This window comes from Euprymna scolopes, chromosome 37, assembly GCF_053919585.1.
Source record: "Euprymna scolopes isolate OS-2025 chromosome 37, ASM5391958v1, whole genome shotgun sequence".
Taxonomy (NCBI): domain Eukaryota; kingdom Metazoa; phylum Mollusca; class Cephalopoda; order Sepiida; family Sepiolidae; genus Euprymna; species Euprymna scolopes.
Window position 1 is genome coordinate 3,706,320 of NC_136518.1, and position 21,448 is coordinate 3,727,767.

General features: G+C 33.4%; 1 protein-coding gene across 1 annotated transcript in view; it reads right to left on the bottom strand.

Annotated features, from left to right (window-relative positions):
• The window catches only part of LOC145261041 (ras-related protein Rab-10-like), a 199,805-nt gene that overhangs the window by 147,567 nt on the left and 30,790 nt on the right, over positions 1-21,448 (bottom strand). The window lies entirely within an intron of this gene.

A 21,448-nucleotide genomic window follows, 5' to 3' on the forward strand; every position in this document is an offset into this window, starting at 1 on the left:
TTTTAGGACAATGTTTTGCTTTCATTTTGGAAGACCTCTACTAAGAACAGAGGGAGATAATTCGTAAAGTTTTCCACTAATGGCCTATCAAAACTAAATATTAATGACTATTTTATTAATATTAATTTTATTTGTTAAATATTTTTTACGTGCATGAAAGTTATCCATGAAGGCACGTTTCAGGGTATCACTCATCATCAGCATGGCTAAATTTTTAACAAGGATCAAACTTGTAACTGCCCAAATGTTTTACCATCAAGCTACAACACCCTGTCAAATTTTATTGCACCATTTTATCGCTTTTAAATGCAAGATCTATGGAGTTTATCTTTTATTAGTGATTCTGTTGTATTTAATTGTTTTGTTTACTTAAGTGGAGAGAAAGTTACCAGCCGCTTGTTTTGAAGGGGGGGGCGTATTTTTTTATATTAATTTTATTTATTAAATATTTAAATTTTTTTCATTTAAATATTCACTGTTAAATGATTTTTTATTTTGTAAACAAAAAAATATTTAAATCATACAATTTCATATAAAAACCACTTTCATCAATTTCAAAAAAAAAAAAAAAAAAAAAAAAAAATGAAAAATGCCTGATGTAATTTATTTCAAAATTCTAATTTTATGAAACCTAAAATAAAAAATATTTTAATTCAATAAATTTTCAATTACTTAAGGTTTTATTTTCTGTTCGTGGTTTGTTTGGATTTTACCAAAAAGTTTGGAAAAATTTGCATTTTTCAGAGAAATTATGTGAAAAACTTTAAGAACTTTTAACTGTCTCCCCTTGTTTCAAGTGAAAATCTTTAAAAAAAAAAAAAAAATTGTCCTCACGACTAAAATGCACAAATACCGAGATATTTATTTGAAATCACTGTGTTTAAAACGTGATAATACATGTTCATTATTAGCTTTGGCTTGGAGCAAAGTAAAGTATCTGTTCTTAGACGTCATCTTTTCTGTCCTCAGTCAGTGAGGGAGAAATCTTTCTAGACGGAGACAATTTCTATTTTCGTCCCAAACTACAATACCCTTTTTGCCGGAACTTTTTCCCTACATCAAAAACTGACCTTGTGCCTAATTACCCTCGTGAAGAGACAAGTAAAAACGGATATTAATCTGCAGCAGGTTTTTAAAAAAAATGGATTTTGGTTGTATTATCTTCATTATTCACTAGGAATTTTCACACAGACGATCATAAAAAAAAAATAACCTGTGGTGTTCCCTGGAGTCTGAATGACAAGTCCCCCCCAGATTTTTTAGTACTCACCACCTCTTTCGATAACGTTTCCAAATTAGTTATCACAATAGCCGTTTACCATTGTTTACATTGATAGCGATCATTGGTCCTCACTAGAATCTGAGTGGCAATAAACCTTCCCAGTCCTTTTTGCACTCATCCAGTGAAGGTCTGGTTAGTGCTTTCCTTTCTCGGGTTTTCTATCCTCCTTGACCCTTATTTGATGTGACGGCTGTTTATTATTGATGGAATATAGAGGAAAATAAAATTATCTGGCCAATTTTCAGTACAGACAAAACGAAAGTGATAAAAAAAAAAAAAAAAAATACAAATATATAACGAATAAATGTTACCAAAGGCAAGGTAAGTTATTATTTTTTTTTTTTTATGTGCATGTCTTTGAACTTCTTTTGGGGTGTTTATTTAGTTTGAAACAAAACTAAAAAATAGCCCACATTATACAGTCATCTAGGAAGTCTCCATAATCGCTCAAAACTCGAAAATTCAAGAAAATATTAGTAGAAACATACTCAATAAATTTCATCGTAACATTTATTGGATGGGTTTCTACCTGTATTTTTTAACAGAAAGTTTTCACCGTGACATTTATGTATTTTTACGTATTTAAAAAATTGTTTTAACAGAAAGTTTTTGATTAAAATGCGAGAGAGAGAAGTAGAGCAATTCATTTTGTTGTGAGTATCATGACATGGAACACGACTTCTATGTTTTGGTGCATGTTCAAATATCGTCGACGGATTCTTTTTTTTTTTTAATATGTCGTTTTATGCAAAAACAATATTATTTAATTGTCATGACGAAATTAGAAATATCAAAAAATTACGAAAATTCATAGAGTAGGAAAATTACTAATGAGCTTGAGTAAAAAAAAGTGTCTATCACTATGCAGGAAGCCATTACGGCGTAATTTAAATTTTGCGTTCTGAGTTATGTTCCTTGTCTACTTTTTAACATTTAAGAAAAATTCAATTTTATCCGAGTTTCCGTAAAAATTACTTTTAACTGTAAATAAGTTTCTACTTGATAAATTTTCGTAATTTTTAGGGCTATTTGGAGAGAGAGAGAGAGAGAGGGGGGGAGAGAGAGGGGGGAGAGAGAGAGTTCGAAATAAGAAAAAAATAAATAAAATAAATAATAATGGCCGAAATCACCTGATAAATCAAAATTGCGAAATATGAAATGAAACACGTGTTCCGGTAGCAGTGCCAGAAACAAGAATGCGTGAAAAAAAAATTGAATAATTCGACCTATTTTTACAAGCTTAAAACTACTTGAAAAATGTAACTCAAACCCTAATTTTTTTTTTTCAATTAAAAGAGCAAAGACCAAATTTAAAAAAAAAATAACAGGTTTAATAGCAAATTATGCAATATTTGTTTTTTTAAATCAGTTTTCTTTAAAAAAAGATTTTAAGAAAATCAACAAAATTTTACTTACTTCGATTATAAAAAAAAAAAAAACGATTTAAATTTTTAAAAAATCACTTACCTATAAAAAATACTATTCAATGTGTAGTTCCATTCTTCATGGTTAAGAATTTATCCATACTTATATTTTAAATTCCATTTATTTTTTAAATAAAAAATTTTTTAAATGACTATTTGAAATAATATACGTAAGCACTTTTATGTTCTTATCGAAACACCAGAAGTACTGGTTTGTTCTTGTTTAGAACTATGGATGGACAGAAGGAAGTAAAAACCACACGTTCACGTTAGCCGTGTGCATGAAGTAATGTGTTCCCATAGATGAAAACTAATCAAATTTTACTTAAGTGTTTGCCTAAAAAAAAAAAAAAAAAAAAAAAAAATCAAGGAATTTTTTTTTTTCTCAAAGAAATAGATAAATTTTTGATTTAATATATTTTAATTCTACTTTATCGAGTGCGTTTTTTTAAAATATCTAAAAATAAAGAAAACATTGAATGAAACACTTTTGTTTTAATTTACAATATATTATTTATTGATCTTTTATCTTCAATTTGTGATATATAAAACTTTGGTGAGTAAATTAATTAAAATTTTAATAGACATTTCAAAATGGGAGGGTAAATTTAAAAAAGAAAAAACGTTTGTCTAAAATATTATATTCAGTTTATTGGAAAGAGCATAAAATTTCACATTGACCCTGAAAATATCATAAAAATTTAACCAACAGAAAAATTGATAGATTTTTAAAGTTTAAAGATTGAAAAAAAAATTAACTCATAAAATTCAATTGATTTTATTACGAAAAAAAAAAAAATGGCCGCATGAAGGCACGCCGGCACTTTGTATACACTTTTTAAAAAAATAAAAAATATTTCTATTATTTTTTAAACAATTTTAATAGTTTATTTTGGAAGTATAATCCATAAAGAAAATAAACAACCCACTTTTAAAAGAGAAATTACGAGTTTTTTTTATATTTTATTCGCAGTTTTGTGTTAGGGGTGTCAAAAATTCTGATACACCTAGTGTTCCGGCTATTGGAAAATATTCATTTAACTGGAATTTGCATAAAAACAATGAAACAAATAAATTCGACTTTTTTGTCACCAAAATGAGAGGAGGGAAGAGGCGACGATAAATTAAACATATTATTCCCCCCCCCCATGAGGAGTGCTCCTTTTTGTGGAGGAGGGCGGGAGGTAGGTGCTCGATTCTCCTAGGCATTGCCTCCAACCCTCTTTCTTTCAAAAAAGGGAGAGATGAGTTTATTTATTGTCTGTCACCTCAGGCGACCTTGTCCTCTGGAGAGGACAAAAAAGGTGTGACAACGGGAATAAACAGGTTATTTTTGTCTCGCCCCCTCCCCAATCCAGAGGGGAGAGGCCCGATTTTTATCCCCCATCCAACCTCCCTATTTTAAGGTGATCTAATTTCACCTCTCCAGTGTCCAATAAATAAGAGAGGAAGCAAGCGAAACACATTTCGACATTTGTGTTGCAGAACAAGGGGAGACAATTCAAGAAGATTTTATCCGAAAATGCCAAATTTAGAGTAATTATTATAGTGCTTATTCAGATTGGCACTTTAATTTATTTGACCCATTGAAACTCGAGAAATGCACGATTAAATATGTGTAAACATTTTAATGAACAAGAATCCAAGTTTCCCAGCTGGGCAAATTCGGATTCTTGTATCGGAAAAATATCCAGTAAATAAAACGTTGTTTAGTAAATCGTTATTTTTTTTGCATTTCCATACACCAAACATGAACATAAATGACTAAAACATCCGCTGGGTCATAAGCTTCATTTCAGTACCTTACTTGCCTGGGTGGATTGCCTGTAGGCCGAGATAAACCGTGCCACACACACACACACAGACATTAGGAAAATTTATAATAAGATAAAAAAATAAAATAAAAACATATGGCTGTCCAGTTGCCATTTCGGTGACCAAGAAACAGCCTTGACCTTGCGATCAAAAACCAATATAGAGTCAAAACGAAACGAATCCATGGGACTTGGGTGGATCTGTTTAGTTCGTATCTTTATTAATTTATGTGGAGATGGCGGGTGGCACAAATAAATTCGGCAAAATCCTTTGCTGCATCGTTTTTGTATTTCATGACAAATTAACTTTTTTTTTTTTTACTTATGTTGAATAAATCAATGAAAACAAAAAAATATGAAAACTTTTAAACAATTAAATAAAAATTTTTTTTTTTTTTTGTAATGACAAATTTATGCAACTTTGAAACTAATTTTATTTTTAAGTAAAATGTTGTTTTAATTTAAAATGAAAAACAATTCCCGAAGTCCCGTCGAATCGTTCCGTTTTGATTGAATGTTAGTTCTCGATTGCAAGATCAAGGCTGCTAATTAGTCTGCGAAATGGCAACTGGACAGCCATATTTAATCGTGCATTTCTAGAGTTCTGATGGGTAAAATAAAATTTTAAAACGAAATGATTCCTCATGCAATAATATCGAAGATAAGAAACATTTTAATGCATCATTTTTATCATATTTCCTGCAAAGCCTATTGTTATCCTAAAATGAAAGTTGCCATTCAAATGTACGAGTTTAAAAGTTATAAACAGATCTTAACAGTCATCGGAATGCGTGTGACATTCTTTTGAGAAAATGATTTTTTTTTGATAAAAGTCGTTCTTTTTCTGTATAAAAAAAAAAAAAAAAACGTGCATATTCGCATAGATTTTCTGAAAAAAAATGTTTGGAAAAAGTTTAGGATCCTCTTGAATTAATCGGGTTTGTATTACAATCCACAACGTACGAAAAAAAAATGTATAACAAATAAATGTTATTAAAGTCAAGACAAGTTACTCTTCTACCTATCTGCATAAGTTTTAGAGGTTTTACTCCCTTTAAGACGTCCTATAATAAAAACCCGAATTATCTCCCCCTGTTCTGAAAGCCGTTCTTAAAGACACTTTGGACTAAAAACGAAAATCGAAATACTGAATCTCAAATCAATGGTATCGACTCAATTATGTCGAAATTAGTAAAATATCCAAAAATTACGAAAAATGATGGAGAAAATTCTTAATGAAAACAGTTTTCGAAATAAATTGCAAGTTATACTTAATAAACAATAAAAACAAGGAAAGATAACTGCAGTTTGTCTCGTTACATTCCTCACACACAAAGAAAAAAGAAAAACGATGGCATCTCAACGGATCATGTTTTATGCAATAATGCAGTCATATTTAACTGCGACATGACAATTAAGTAAATTACATTCGTTTTTAATAGAATTTTATTTTGCAGCTTCCGACTTTCGTTCCTATTCTGCAGAAGCACCCTAATTCCCCCCCCCCAATCACAATAATGCACAAGTGGACGATTTCTCTTCTACACTGCGAAACAAATGTAAAAAAAGCTAAGGTGACATTCACCATTTTTATTTCATTTTTTTTTTTTTTTACTGGCACTGATATGGGAGGCACTCGACTATTGCTACTATGAGTTAGCCTAGAAAATACGCATTAGCAGGCAAAGTTGAATAAGAAACAAATACCACATTCAATCCCGGGCAACGTCAGGTACCCTGCTAGTACATTATATATATATATATATATATATATATATATATATATATATATACACACAGAGAGAGAGGGGGGGAAGAGAGAGGGGGGAAAAGAGAGGGAGGAAAGGAACAAACTAAGATGTGTTCATCAACGTGTCGTCTTTATTTCGAGACTTCCTCTGGACGATGTCCTGGATATGACCTTAAACTATATCCGATGGTGAGGCCCCAGCTTACGGGCTTTGGGGAGTGTGGAGCCACCCTTTACTTGCCATTGCTCCCAGGTCCACTCTGACCCGGAGTGGTAGTACCTGTTAGGGTCCCAACTATGGGTTAAATAGAAACCGACTTGAAAACAACAAATATATTCTATTAAAAATTTTTCTTCAAAATCATTGGATTCGGCATTAAATAACCTGAAAAGAGTTGATATGCCGTAAAACAAAAACCACTAACAACCAATCCTCTGGATGAATGAAATTAAGAAAACAAAACACCAGTACAAATATTTGAAAATATATTTTTGATGACAAATATTTGTATTGGTATTTTTTTCTTAATTTCATTCATTCAGAGAAAGTCTTGAAATAAAGACGAAACGTTGATGGACACAGAACTTGGTTTGTTCATTTTTTTATTTCGTCGGAATACTATTTCCATTATTATCATATATATATATATATATATATATATATATATATATATATATAATGAAACCCACTGTTTGAAAAGCATTCCAAATTAAAAATTTAAGATTTAACTACTGAAAGACCAGACGAGTACAAAACTGATGTTAATAAACATTTTTTTTATTAAAATAAAATTGAATTTTTTTTTACTTTTTCAAATAATAAAATATTCAAGAATTTTCGTTTTTTTTTTTTTTCACGCGTCGAAAGAATCATCCGTATAATGTACGCATCTGTGACGAAACGAAATATATTCCAAAAATCACATAAATTGATTTATATACTTTTATCCAGAGAACAAAATATTTGGTGGAGGTAACACCCGGCACGTTCGCAATGTTGCATCACTGTCTGTTTTACAAATATTTTAATGGAATGTAGTCTGATGAACTTGTTGCACTTGTGCCCTCCCTCGATGTACATATCCCCGACAAACCTGCTTAGAAACAAAGTCTCACCCCTTCACTGTTGAGGTGCCTGAATGCCAGAAAGCTTTCTATTCCAATAGTTTCTTCCATCAGACAGCTAAATTTTGGAATTCCCTTCCTGCTACCTGCTTCACTGATATGCAAAAGTTTAAATGTAACATAAACCAAGTGACGATATACATTGTTAGGGGTGAACGCGAGTAAAAATAATATATATATATATATATATATATATATATATATGATTAGTTTTTTTGGAAAAAGAATTCCAGCAGAGTGCTCAATTAAAAGGAAAATCCAAATTTTAAGAGCGTACTTATATTTTGTGTACAGAAAGTTGTTAGTTGAGACAGGTCATTGGTACCGTCGGTTTCAAGCCCGATAATAAGGCCCGTTTAAGGTATCCTTATCGAGCTCTATATATACACACACACTATTCGTCTATGATGAAGAGAGAGGGGGAGGGGTTCTATAACCAAAAACTTTACAGCCACGCAATGCGACACACGTTTAAGTCCACATATTTTAATGTGTTTATTCTTTGGAAAAGAGAAGGAATAAATTTTGGTTAAAAAAAAATAAATAAATAAAAATAAATAAATAAATAAATAAAAAATCTATTTTCACGGACTACGAGTGAAAACTTGATTATGTAATGCATACATGAACGTTACCTTATCGTGGATAATTGATTTTTAGAATAGGCACATGTTGCTGCCAATCCGTGGACATCGCAGTTAGTGAAGTGATTCCAGTAGATCTGAAGATCGACGGCCTAAAGTTTTTGTTTTTACAAATCGAATAAAATTAGAATACATTATATATATATATATATATATATATATATATATATATATATATATATCACACTAGCAGGACGCTCAGCATTGCCCGGTCGTAAAATACGCTTAAATATATTTTAATTTATGCAGATTTCATATTCATTACAGAGCTAATTCTCTATAGTTTATTATAGTTTTTCTGTTGTTTTTTTTGTTTGTTTTTTTACATGGTAGTCACCACTTATCAAGGCCCGGAAGCCACTCGTGGATAAGGGTCATTGCGTGTACAATAATCAATGGGATAATATCGTAGTAATCGTTAGTAATGGAGATTTGGTAAAGTGTCTTACTTAAGGGGGCGGTTTATTAGGAATTTGTTTATGTTGGACTTGAAGACATTCAAGTTGTAGTCAGGTGGGAAACAGGCAAACGGTAGAGAGTTCCACAGGCGTGCACTTCTAAGAAAGAAGCTTCGTTCATGGAATCTACGTTTTGATTTAGGCACGGATAGAGAGTGGGGGAAATTATTGATAGTGGTTTCAGCTAGACGGGTGTTTTTCGTGAAATATTGGCGAGGGGGGACCAGAGATTGGAGCTCAGACGAGCACTTGCCATAGTGATTAAATAAACTTGGGTGTCAGCAGCTAGAATCGAAACCAAAAGATTTAGCATAGTCATTACCATCTTAGCAGAGTCCATATGCATAAAAAAAAACTTAGAAAATAAAGTTGTTAAAGATAGAAATGTATATTTGCACATGCATAGAAGTAACACATTTAGTCGACTTACATCTGTCAAGTTCCAATTTTTTTTTTTTTTAATTTTGACCCATTAGCAGCTATTTTTACCAGTTAAACAAATCGAATCCAAAGGTCCAAATACCATATATATCAAGTTTCAAATCTGTAAACTAAAAATTGATAGAAGTTTTGTATACAGTTCCGCAGATAAATAAAGAAGGTCGTCACTATATATATATATATATATATATATATATATATATATATATATATATATATATATATGTGTGTGTGTGTGTACTAGCATTTCAGCCCGGTGTTGCCCGGTTGTTTGGATGTGTATGTTGAGCAATAAAAAAAAAAAAAAAAAAAAAAAGTGGTAGTAGGAAGGCAGACTCAAACCCGTACCGCAAAGAAGGAAAAGAACGAGGTAAAACCTAACGTTTATGCTGTTACGACCCCCGCCAAACTGTAAGCGTCATTTTTTAAACGTAAGGCTAGACAATCTAAAGGAGAGGATAACTTTAAAAAAGATCGGCGAAAAAAGTGACCCCCTCCTGTAAAAAAGTGCCTAGTTGAAGGGGAAGATATTAATGTTTTTAGCCAATTTTTCGATATTCGTCGTATGAAAGGTCGAACTTTAAAACGATACTAATCTTGGTAAAATCCGTCTCCCTCTATTGAAAGTTTAAGGCAGACATGCAAACAGACATACATACATACATTTATATATTGGTAACTAAAAATTTGACCCAAACTGATGAAAAAGCTTGCCCTATCTATGAATATCCTTTATGTAAAATTTCAAATATTTAGACCAGAAATTGTCTGAGTAATTTGGAAGAGACCGCAGAGGTAAATTTTTTTTTTTAAACTTTGACCCCTATTATGACCCCTTAAAATTTATTGTTTGGGCTCAAATCAAGTTATTAAGTTAGATCCATGTCCAAGGAACCTATATCTAAAATTTCAAGTGTGTAGACCCAAAAGTGTCGGAGGAGTTTGGTAGAGTTCTCAAAGGTCAAATCATTGAACTTTGACCCCTTAATCGTCAATCGCAAATTTCTGGCCAAAAATGAATCACATCGATTTTCCCAAATCTCGGTATCCTGTATATCAAATTTCGAGTCTGTAGACTAAAAATTGACAGAGTTATTGCATAGGGAAATACACACAGACACGTTTAAAAGTCTGAGGAAGCTACAGACGGCCAAAAAAACGGCTGGGTAGCTGAAACAATAATGTAACTTAACAGAAAGATATGGTAATAAAAATAAAACGCATATTTGCTCTACAACAGTATTGAGCACTTTCTTCAGTTTTTATTAATTACCATTTCCACTATACACACTAACAGGCCACCTGGTGTTGCCCGGTCGTAAAATATGCTTAAATATGATAATTTATGCAGAATTCATATTTATTATTATAGAGTTAATTCTCTATTGATTATTATATTGTACCTAATATATAGTAGTGATTAAAAAAGATTTAAAAAAATGACTTAGGTGCCATCAGTTAGAATCGAAACCAAAACAGCATTCCAGCTTTAGTTGTTACCATTTGAGCTATCGGCAGGGCTCTATATTGCGAGTGAAACAGTCGCATTTGCGAGCGATTTTTTAAAATGGCGACGAGAAATAATGAAACGCTCATCTTTTGGCGGATTGTATTTCTTTCGCCGACAATCTTCGAATCTTTTCAACTTTTCTATTTTTAATAAAACGAACAAAGTTAAATTATTTAAACAATAAAAGTTTAGTAGAACAATATACACTTTCTTTTTATCGAAGGCTGTTTACAAAAATATCTAAAAAAAAAAAAAAAAAATCAGAATGTTTATTTATACCTTCAAGTATCACTCATTAACCCTTATCCTCGAATGGCCTTCGGGCCTTGATAAGTGGTGACTCCTTTGTAAAAAAAAGAAAAAAAAAGTATTACTCAGGGCTCTACATTGCGAGTGAAACAGTCGCATTTGCAAGCGATTTTTACAAGTGGCGACTAGAAATAATGAAACGCTCATCTTTTGGCGATTGAAGACTATTTCACTGACAATCCTGCAAAGCTCGCTATTGATCGAAAAATATCTTTTCAACTTTTTTTTTTAATAAAACGAACAAAGTCAAATTTATTTAAACAATAAAACGTTCAACAAAACAATATACTTTTTTTCTTTTTTTAGCAAAGGCTGTTTAAAAAAAAACATCTGAAGAAATTAGAATGTTTATACCTTCAAGTATCAACATAAATTTTGTCATATATTTAGAATTTCACTTATTTAAAAAAAAAAAAAATACAGAAAAATCTTTATGATGTACATACTCGTCACAGAACGAAGATGTCATATTCTAAAAATCATGTGGGTTTGGCTGGTAAATTTTTTATTTGGCTAGTAAACGAAAACATTTAGTGGTCAAAGGCCAACTAAAGATAAATTTGTCCGTAAATTAAATAGACTTAAACATATAAATGTATATTTGCGCATGTGTAAAAGAGCACTTTAAGTCAACTTACACCTGCCCAGTTCCAATTTTGTTCAATTTCGACCCTTTAGCAGTTATTTTTACTGGCTAAAAAACAAATTGAATTCGTGGGGGGGGGGACAACAGTAGGTAGTTTGGGTGGAGAGAGAAAAAATTTTTTAAAATTATTTTAAAAAGTGGTAGTAGGCAGGCAGGCTCGAACCCGTAACGCGACGGAGAAAAAAAAAATATGTGTTTGCCGATGTCTTCATCGTCCGACCGGAAGTTTGAAACGTTGAAATTAAGCGAAGTCAATCCGATACGATGACTTGCAAAAATGGCGATGCGAAAAGGCCGACCCATAGTCCTTGTAGAAAAGTGTCCAGTTGAGGGTGAAGGAATTAATGGTTTGGGCCAATTTTTCGATCTTTGTCATCCGAAAAAAAAAATAAATAAATAAAAATAAAAACAGTTTACTGCTCGGCCACAACGGGACAGGAACCGAAAATCATTCTAATTCAACGATTAAAAAGTTAAGCGACAGGTGCGTAAATTTAATGAGGCCGAACATCACACGATAAAGGAACCTTAACTTTCACATAAATCCAACTGATCGCTCACATTAGAAATGTCGACTTTTATAGGTTTTGGGGTATGTTTACAACGAATAAACACCAACTTCCCATGTTAAGAACGGCTTTCGGAATAGACAATCCCCCCCTCCCTAACCTTGTCAGCATACCCGAAAACCTATAAAAAGTTGGCATGTCGAATGTGAACGATAGGTTAGTTGTAATGTAAAAATGTACCGAATTTAAAACGGAACGAAATTTAAATTTCCGTTCCATTTTTACAACAACCGTAAAACAGAGCATTCTCCGCAAGTTTTACCAAAACTTTGAGTATACAGGTTGGGAAGTGTCCTTTCTCTCTCCCTCTCACACACACACTTTTATAGATAAATACATAAGTGCATTTTTTTAATCCTTTCTTGATCTAAAATACATATTAGTAACCTATTTGCCAGGAGGTTAGACAAGGTCAAGTGTGGTTTTGAGAAGCCAGCGCTCTAGGATACGCATAATTTGGTCTACAAAAAAAAGGTAGAAAAGCCTCAGGCGATTAGCAATCTAGTAGCATGAAAATATGCTCATAGCAAGTAAGCTACACAGAAATGTAGTTTTAGAAAGCGAGGAGAGGGTGAGAGCTTAACCAAGATGAAAATAAAGACTCCCGGGTAACGTCGAACGAGTACAGTTAATTCATCAGGATAGTTAGTTATTTTTTATATCTGCATGGTATAATTGATGGGTATTATTGAAGAACAAAAAATTGTTTTGTATAAAAAAAAAAAAGTATGAGTCATTTGCTTGTGAATAAAAATAAGTCGACACAACAGTTGGAAAAATTGGTCACATTTTTTTGTTGTTTTTAAGCAATAAATGACAATTATTGGTTGTTTAGAAAGAAAAAAAAATCTTTCAATTAACAATTTATTTTTCTATTAAACTCTTATCCTCGAGTGGATTTTGGCCGTGAACGATGATTCATTGAAACATATTTAAAGAAAGGAAGAAAAGAAAAAAGAAAGAAAAAAGGAAAAGAAACAGAAAAAGGAGTAAAAGAAAAAAGGAAAAGAAACAGAAAAAGGAGTAAAAGAAAAAAGGAAAAGAAACAGAAAAAGGAGTAAAAGAAAAAGGAGTAAAAGAAAAAGGAGTAAAAGAAAAAGGAGTAAAAGAAAAAGGAGTAAAAGAAAAAGGAGTAAAAGAAAAAGGAGTAAAAGAAAAAGGAGTAAATGGAAAAAGGAGTAAATGGAAAAAGGAGTAAATGGAAAAAGGAGTAAATGGAAAAAGGAGTAAATGGAAAAAGGAGTAAATGGAAAAAAAAGAAAATGGAAAAAAAGAAAATGGAAAAAAAGAAAATGGAAAAGAAAATGGAAAAAAAGAAAATGGAAAAAAAGAAAATGGAAAAAAAGAAAATGGAAAAAAAGAAAATGGAAAAAAAGAAAATGGAAAAAAAGAAAATGGAAAAAAAGAAAATGGAACAAAAGAAAATGGAACAAAAGAAAATGGAACAAAAGAAAATGGAAAAAAAGAAAATGGAAAAAAAGAAAATGGAAAAAAAGAAAATGGAAAAAAAGAAAATGGAAAAAAAGAAAATGGAAAAAAAGAAAATGGAAAAAAAGAAAATGGAAAAAAAGAAAATGGAAAAAAAGAAAATGGAAAAAAAGAAAATGGAAAAAAAAGAAAATGGAAAAAAAGAAAATGGAAAAAAAAGAAAATGGAAAAAAAAGAAAATGGAAAAAAAAGAAAATGGAAAGAAAAGAAAATGGAAAGAAAAGAAAATGGAAAGAAAAGAAAATGGAAAGAAAATGAAAAGAAAATGAAAAGAAAATGAAAAGAAAATGAAAAGAAAATGAAAAGAAAATGAAAAGAAAATGAAAAGAAAATGAAAAGAAAATGAAAAGAAAATGAAAAGAAAATGAAAAATTTTTTTTAAAAATGAAAAAAAAAAAAATTTAAAGAAAAAGAAAACCGAAAGAAAACCGTTTTATGTTCAGGTGAGGTTCTTTCTAATTCGTTTGCGCAGGTAAAATGTCCGCCTCCTTCCTATTTCTCATTCGATGCTCAGGTTTAACTGCAGACAACCGATAATCAAGTCAGTCAAAAACGATTATTTTCTTTTTCTTAAAAATATCTCCCGATCCTAATCTTTGCACTAGGATCATTAAAATACTCAATTCTTGCTCAAGAGACCATCCTCCCATGCTTTACCTCCTCCTCTTTGAAATGAGGAGAGTCGATAGGTTTATGCCAGTAGTCTAAGGAAATGCCAAGAAGCACAGGTTCGAACACGGTTATTGTTGCAGTTGCACTCCTACAAGTGCCCCATTTTCGGGATAGACGGACTTTAAACTTTACCTTGGGTCACACATTGGTGGGAGTTTTAAACTCGGAGTGCGCATCTTGAAGTATCCATATAATTTGGTGAGGGTGGGGGAAAAAATAACTGGTGATTGCGCGGCACTCCCCAGTTTTATTTGTTTTGTTTTTTTTAATTAAAAAAAAAAAAAAAAAAAGTCACTCTTCGGTTTCTATTCAAGTCAAAATTCCTATCTAGAGATCAACCTGCTTGTTTTTGGTTCTAAGCAAACCAAAAACCAGAGGTGGTGGTGGGTGTGGTCATCTTTAAGAGTGGCTGTGTCCAGAATTCCCCCTATAGTCCAAAGCAAAATTAAAGAAAAATCTATATGCTGTGCGTATCCGTGACAGAACGAAAAGATCATATTCCAAAATTCACGTACATTGATCAAATAGTTTTATATTTATAAAGAAAATTTTAAATAGTTTAACGCGATTAATGGTAAATCGTATGCTTGCAAGGCTTATCTCGCAAGTTTGAATTATTTCCCTTTGTTTCAAAATGAGACAGTCCCTCTTCACTAACTCATAAAATGTGATAATTTTAATTTAAAATAAAACTATTTGATATATTTACGTAGTTTTTGGAATATATTTCCTTTCAATCATGAATACGTACATCATAAATTGTTGGTACCCTGACAAAAAAGGAGGGTAAAACTGTAAATTCACTCTTGTCTGTCCGCACTTTTTTTTTTCTCAATAACTAACGTCTTGGAATTTTTTGAAATTTTGCACAAACATTAAACATGATATGAGTAAAAAGTAACAGAACGGATTTTTCGGGAAAACTCCGGTTGTCCGCCTCCCAGGGGTACCTTTCGGGTTAAAATGGGTAAAATTGACACTTTTGTGCCAATTAAAAAAAAAAAAAAAAAAAAAAAAAATTAATGTCTTGAATTTTTATAAAACTTTCTGAAAACTGATTTCTATATAATTTTGTTTGTCTATACTTCGCAATAACTCTTGGATGTGCCCTAAGTCTAATAAAAACACTCCATTTTTGGGACTACTTTTACCATATTTGTCCAAAATTTTCTATGTATGTCTATTTAGCAGTTTTGCATGGTGCTGAACTCAAATTTAAATATGTTAAGGCCTTGGGGACTTTTGGGGCTAAATGGGGAGGGGGGGGCACAAATGATGGACTTAGTCATTTCTTTTTTTTTTTTTTTTTTTTGCATGGTGCAGAACTCAAATTTACATATGTTAAGGCCTAAAACTGTACTGTTTTCTCTCTCTCTCTCTCTCTCTCTCTCTCTCTCTCTCTCTCTCTCTCTCTCTCATTTTCAGCAGGATTTGACGTCTCCTGGGGACTTCTGTGAGTAAATGGGGGGGGGGGGCTGAACTTAGTCATTTTTTTATGCCTCGTTCACTGTGCACTCACGAGGGACCATGCATGCGTGTTTTTTTTTTTTTTTTTTTGTGCTTGTGTTTTAATATAGGGGAAATTCTGGATCAGAACGACTTTTTAGAAACGGTTGAAAGTTTATGTCTGTATTTTTTCTTTGATTTTTTTTTATTTTTTTTTTATCCAATTTCCAACAACTTTGTGTCGGCATCTTTCAACAGATTACGAAACGATTAATGTACACCTCCGCCCTCCGCCACTTTCTCACGTTAACGGCTTTCTATTGAGAAAGTCCTTCTTAACATGGGAAAACGTGGGGTGGTATATCACGTTGACATAACATGTTGACAGTTATTTTCAGTTTTTTTTTGTTTTTTTTCTTGATTTAATTAATTTTAAACTTTCACTGAAATTTGCCTTCCGACATCTAATTGAATAATCACTTCAACATATTCTGGCTGTTTACGTTTTTTTTTTCTTCTTGCTTACAAAGGGTCCGGAAGCCATTCAAGGATATGGTTTAAAGACTGTACGGTAGTAAATAACGTAGTAATCGTTAGTAGTGTAAATTTGGTAAAAATTTTATTATTTAAGAGGATTGTTCAACAAGAACTTGTTTATGTTAGACTTGAAGACGACAATATTGTAGTCAACTGGAAAGCAGACCAGCAGAACAGGTACCGAAAGATGTTGATCAAAATTTTTGAAGATTAGGTAGATAAGTACCTCCACCCTCCACGAAACTAAATATCCTTTGCAAAAGAAATTAATTTCAAACCATTCGGAATATTTTAAATAGGGCAGTCCATAGAGTAAATGTGGTATTTTGGTGAGAGCTGATATGAAAGTGATAGAGAAAAAGAACAATATATGTTATTTAATTGGAATTCATTGAGATGAGTATTATTATTTTACTGCAGACTATTATCCTTTATTTTTTTTTTTTTAGTTGTTCTACAATGTTTCGGCCAACTATTCCTCTGGCCTTCGTCAGGTGGTAACCGCGACGGGATAGGAACTCTGAATCTCCTAACTGCATTCTCAGCAATTACTGCCTTCCATAGTTGTCGTCTCACCATGTTTTTGGCCAAGTAAGTCTCTGGCCGCCTTTGGGTAGGATTGAAACCGCTATCTTCAGACAATTCTCACCTGAAACCGTAGAGATTCAATGTCTCTATCAACTATGCCCTTCGAGGCCTGTGACGCAGTGGATGTTGAATCTCTACGGTTCCAGGTGAGTACTGTCTGAAGATAGTGGTTTCAATCCTAACCAAAGATAAAGTAGGATTGAAACCGCTATCTTCACAGCTGTTTCAATCCTACCCAAAGCCAGCCAGAGGTTTACTTGATCAAAACGTGGTGAGACAACTATGGAAGGCAGTAATAACTGAAGTTAAGAGATTCAGCATTCCTATCCCGTGTCACGTTTAACCACCTGACAAAGGAGAATAATTGTCCGAAACGTTGTGAAACAAAAAAAATAAAAGAGGATAATAGTTCGCAATAAAATAAATTAATAAAGGGAACATGGCTGGGATGAATGGGTCAAAATCAGTCGGGTTAAGAGTAGGATGGACAAAATGACCACTGCCCTTTTGCCACATCTTTGATGGCCTCGTGCTTTATTTATGACTAGCATTCAGTTGTGACGTCCACACCACCATTCTTGCTACGACTATGATCACGATAAACACCATTCATCTCTCCCTGTCTCACAGTGGCTCGGCACTGTGGATGACGTAGGATGTGTCAAGCAGGCGAAGATGCTTGGAAATCAATGCGAGCTGTCATCTCATTGACATATGCCTAGTACCGCCAGAGTTTGTTGCATTTGAAGAATCAGTGTTCTGGAGTTTCCTCTGCTGGGGTCCTGCAACGAGGACACCCAGGCGCCTCCACTAGTCTGGCATTGTATTGTTGGTATTGAGGGGCAATGCATTTCAGGCAATTGCTCGGTCAAGGAAAACTCAGTTTTTGAGATAATTCAAACGTGGCACCTAGCTCCACCAGGAGCCGATCTCCTTCAACAACTCCAATCACTTGACAAGCGGGTTATGTTCTTATTTCATTAGCTCCTACCTACTTGTGTGAGGCAGGATTTTCTACTTTTTTTCGAAAAACAAAGAATAGAAAGAGATTGGATGTTGGAGATGACATGAAACTAACTCTGCCACAAATTTCAAAGTTTGTTGCTGAAATGCAACATCTCTAGCCGGGTTGGAGAGCATTTCACACCTATATGACAATATTATTTTAAGAAATGTTCTTTTAGGGAATTCAAGTTGGACCCATGTGTCTTCATTTGGTAATAATTACAGAATTTTAAAATATTTTCTTGATGTCTTTTTCCATGTTGTTCATAAAAAATAGAAAAAAAGAAAAATTAAGCTGCTGATAGGGAGACCTAAGCAAGACCGTCTTAAAAGATAACGAAGGCCACGGACCTAAGTAGGGGTTTGAATTTTTTTTTTTTTTTATATATACAAGCGAGTCGCCCGAAAGCCACTCTAGAACAAGGGTTAATGAATGTACATGATCACTGGGACAACAGCATAGTGATTGTTAGTGGCAGAAATTTGGCATATGGGAATGGCTCAACAAGAATTTGTTTATATTTGACTTGAAGACAACCATTTTGAAGTCAGCTGTAAAGTAAGCCAGTGGAACAGAGTTTCACATGTAGGCAGTTTTTACAAAGAAACTTTGTTCATGGAATTTACTTTTAAATTTAGGCACAAATAGAGTAGGGAAAATTGGGAGTGGTTGTAGCCAGATGAGTAATTTTTTGTGAAAATTAGACAAGGGAGGGGGGGGGGCTATAGATTGAAGTTTCAAACTTTTAGCTCAGGCGTCGCGAATGCCAAAAGGTTGGGACCTCCACCCACCCCCCGCCCCGCCGCACTAGACAATGCTCCAAGCAAACTATATTAACTTCTTTAAAAAATAAATAAATAAAAAATGCATGTAGAGTACAAAATCATATATTGTCAGGGAAATGAAGAGTGTCCGAGTTATGATGTGCATTAAAGCGCGAGAGGTGGGGGGGGGGGTACCGGGCGAAGCTTTGATGGTTTTTAGGAAACACAAAGATTTCAAACGATGCAATGCCGCGGCAGAGGCCTCAAGTTTTGACAAGCTTTTTCTATAAGTTATCAAATTTACCAAATTTTCATTACTAATGATTACTATATTGTCCAATTTCTACTGTACACTCTTTAACCCTTATCCTTGAGTGGCCTCTTGGCCTTGATAATGTGGTGATGCTTATGTAAAAAAAAAAAAAAAAACTGATGCAAGCAGTTTGTTGCACATATCAGCAATTTAGAAGGTAAAAAAATGTTTCCGAAAGTCACAGGTTGGTTGTTTTTGTTTTACGGCATATCAACCCTTTTCAGGTTATTTAATGCCGAATCCAGTGATTTTGAAGAACAATTTTTTAATAGAATATTTTTGGGGTTTTTTTTTCAAGTCTATTTCTATTTAACCCATAGTTGGGACCCTAACAGGTACTACCACTCCGGGTCAGAGTGGACCTGGGAGCAATGGCAATTAAAGGGTGGCTCCACACTCCCCAAAGCCCGCAAGCTAGGGCCTCACCATCGGATATAGTTTAAGGTCAGAAAGTCATGGAAGCTGTGCGGTTTTCCGAATTTGTCAGCATATCCACGTCGAAAGCAAAGAGTTGCTCAGGGTTGTTGCTGTTTGCAAGATGGTTAACAATTTTACAAAGTCAGATGCTAGACGTCGAAGTTTCAATATATTTAAACCCCGGGAGCAAGGTGTTTCGAACATGGCAGGGTACTCACTTGAATGTTTGTTTTTGGGATTATTTTCAAATTTTCTTACAGAGATTTAAAAGAAAAAATTCAACAGTGCATAGATATACGATATACGATTCGACGGTGCATAGATATAAAATATACGATTCGACGGTGCATAGATATACGATTCGACGGTGCATAGATATACGATTCGACGGTGCATAGATATACGATTCGACGGTGCATAGATATACGATTCGACGGTGCATAGATATACGATTCGACGGTGCATAGATATACGATTCGACGGTGCATAGATATACGATTCGACGGTGCATAGATATACGATTCGACGGTGCATAGATATACGATTCGACGGTGCATAGATATACGATTCGACGGTGCATAGATATACGATTCGACGGTGCATAGATATACGATTCGACGGTGCATAGATATACGATTCGACGGTGCATAGATATACGATTCGACGGTGCATAGATATACGATTCGACGGTGCATAGATATACGATTCGACGGTGCATAGATATACGATTCGACGGTGCATAGATATACGATTCGACGGTGCATAGATATACGATTCGACGGTGCATAGATATACGATTCGACGGTGCATAGATATACGATTCGACGGTGCATAGATATACGATTCGACGGTGCATAGATATACGATTCGACGGTGCATAGATATACGATTCGACGGTGCATAGATATAAAATATACGATTCGACGGTGCATAGATATAAAATATACGATTCGACGGTGCATAGATATACGATTCGACGGTGCATAGATATACGATTCGACGGTGCATAGATATACGATTCGACGGTGCATAGATATACGATTCGACGGTGCATAGATATACGATTCGACGGTGCATAGATATACGATTCGACGGTGCATAGATATAAAATATACGATTCGACGGTGCATAGATATAAAATATACGATAAACCTGACTTTTTAGTAGCCATTGACTTAAAAGGAGTGCTTCACACCAAACCTCTGGAGTAAATGTGGTATTGCGGTGATCAATCCTACTAATCCCTAACTATACATTAAACAGATACCATAATACTTAGTTCGCTGCATCTAATAAAGATCCGTACAAAAATTTAATCCAGATCAACCCAGTAATTTTCAATAAAAAGTGGAACGGACACAGATCCTAAAGAGAAATATATATATACTAGCAGGCTGCCTGGCATAAAATACGCTTAAATATGATATTTTGATTAATGCAGATTTTGTATTTATTATATTATATTGGATCCAATATATAGTAATGATTTTAAAAAAAAAAAGACTTGTGCGCCACCACCAAGAATCGAAACCAAAACGTTTAGTTTAGGATTTACTTTTCCCTTTGATCTTAATGCCTGAGCTATGAAGACATATTTGATGCAAGGCTAAAAATTAAAACATGAACCAATAATAGCTATTACGTTACGCATGCATATTTGTGATGCCATCGTTCAACCTTCACCTGGAAAATCCAATTTCTTTAATTTTCACACTTTTGCACCAATTTTCCCTGGCTAAAACCCAAATATAAAGTTTCGCATTCGTTCGAATCCCCTAGTTATTAAGTTTCATGTCTGGAGACCGAAGACTGACAGATGAGTTTGGTAAGCAAAATTTTTTAAAGAAATATATATATATACGCATACATAAATATGTATAGAAAGAGTTTTGTGTTTACTATAACCTTTTTACGCAAATATTATGCAAGTATAAATCATGTAGAATATCTGCATGAATACAATTACACGTAATAGTTAACTAAAGATGATCATCCCATAAGAAAACCAAAAAAAAAACGAATAGGGAATGAATGTTTAAAATAATATGCAAATTAGATCTTTTGCAGATTAATGCAATTCCACGATCCATATATAACAAGTTTTTTTTTTTATTAACGTTATTTACGGCAGCAGTTTAAAAAAAAAAAAAAAAAAAAAATCTCGCTGACATGTTTATTCCACCCGGTATATACGTTTCCTCTCCAGCACCAATCCGGCTGCAGCAAGCCATTCTTGTCCTCGCTA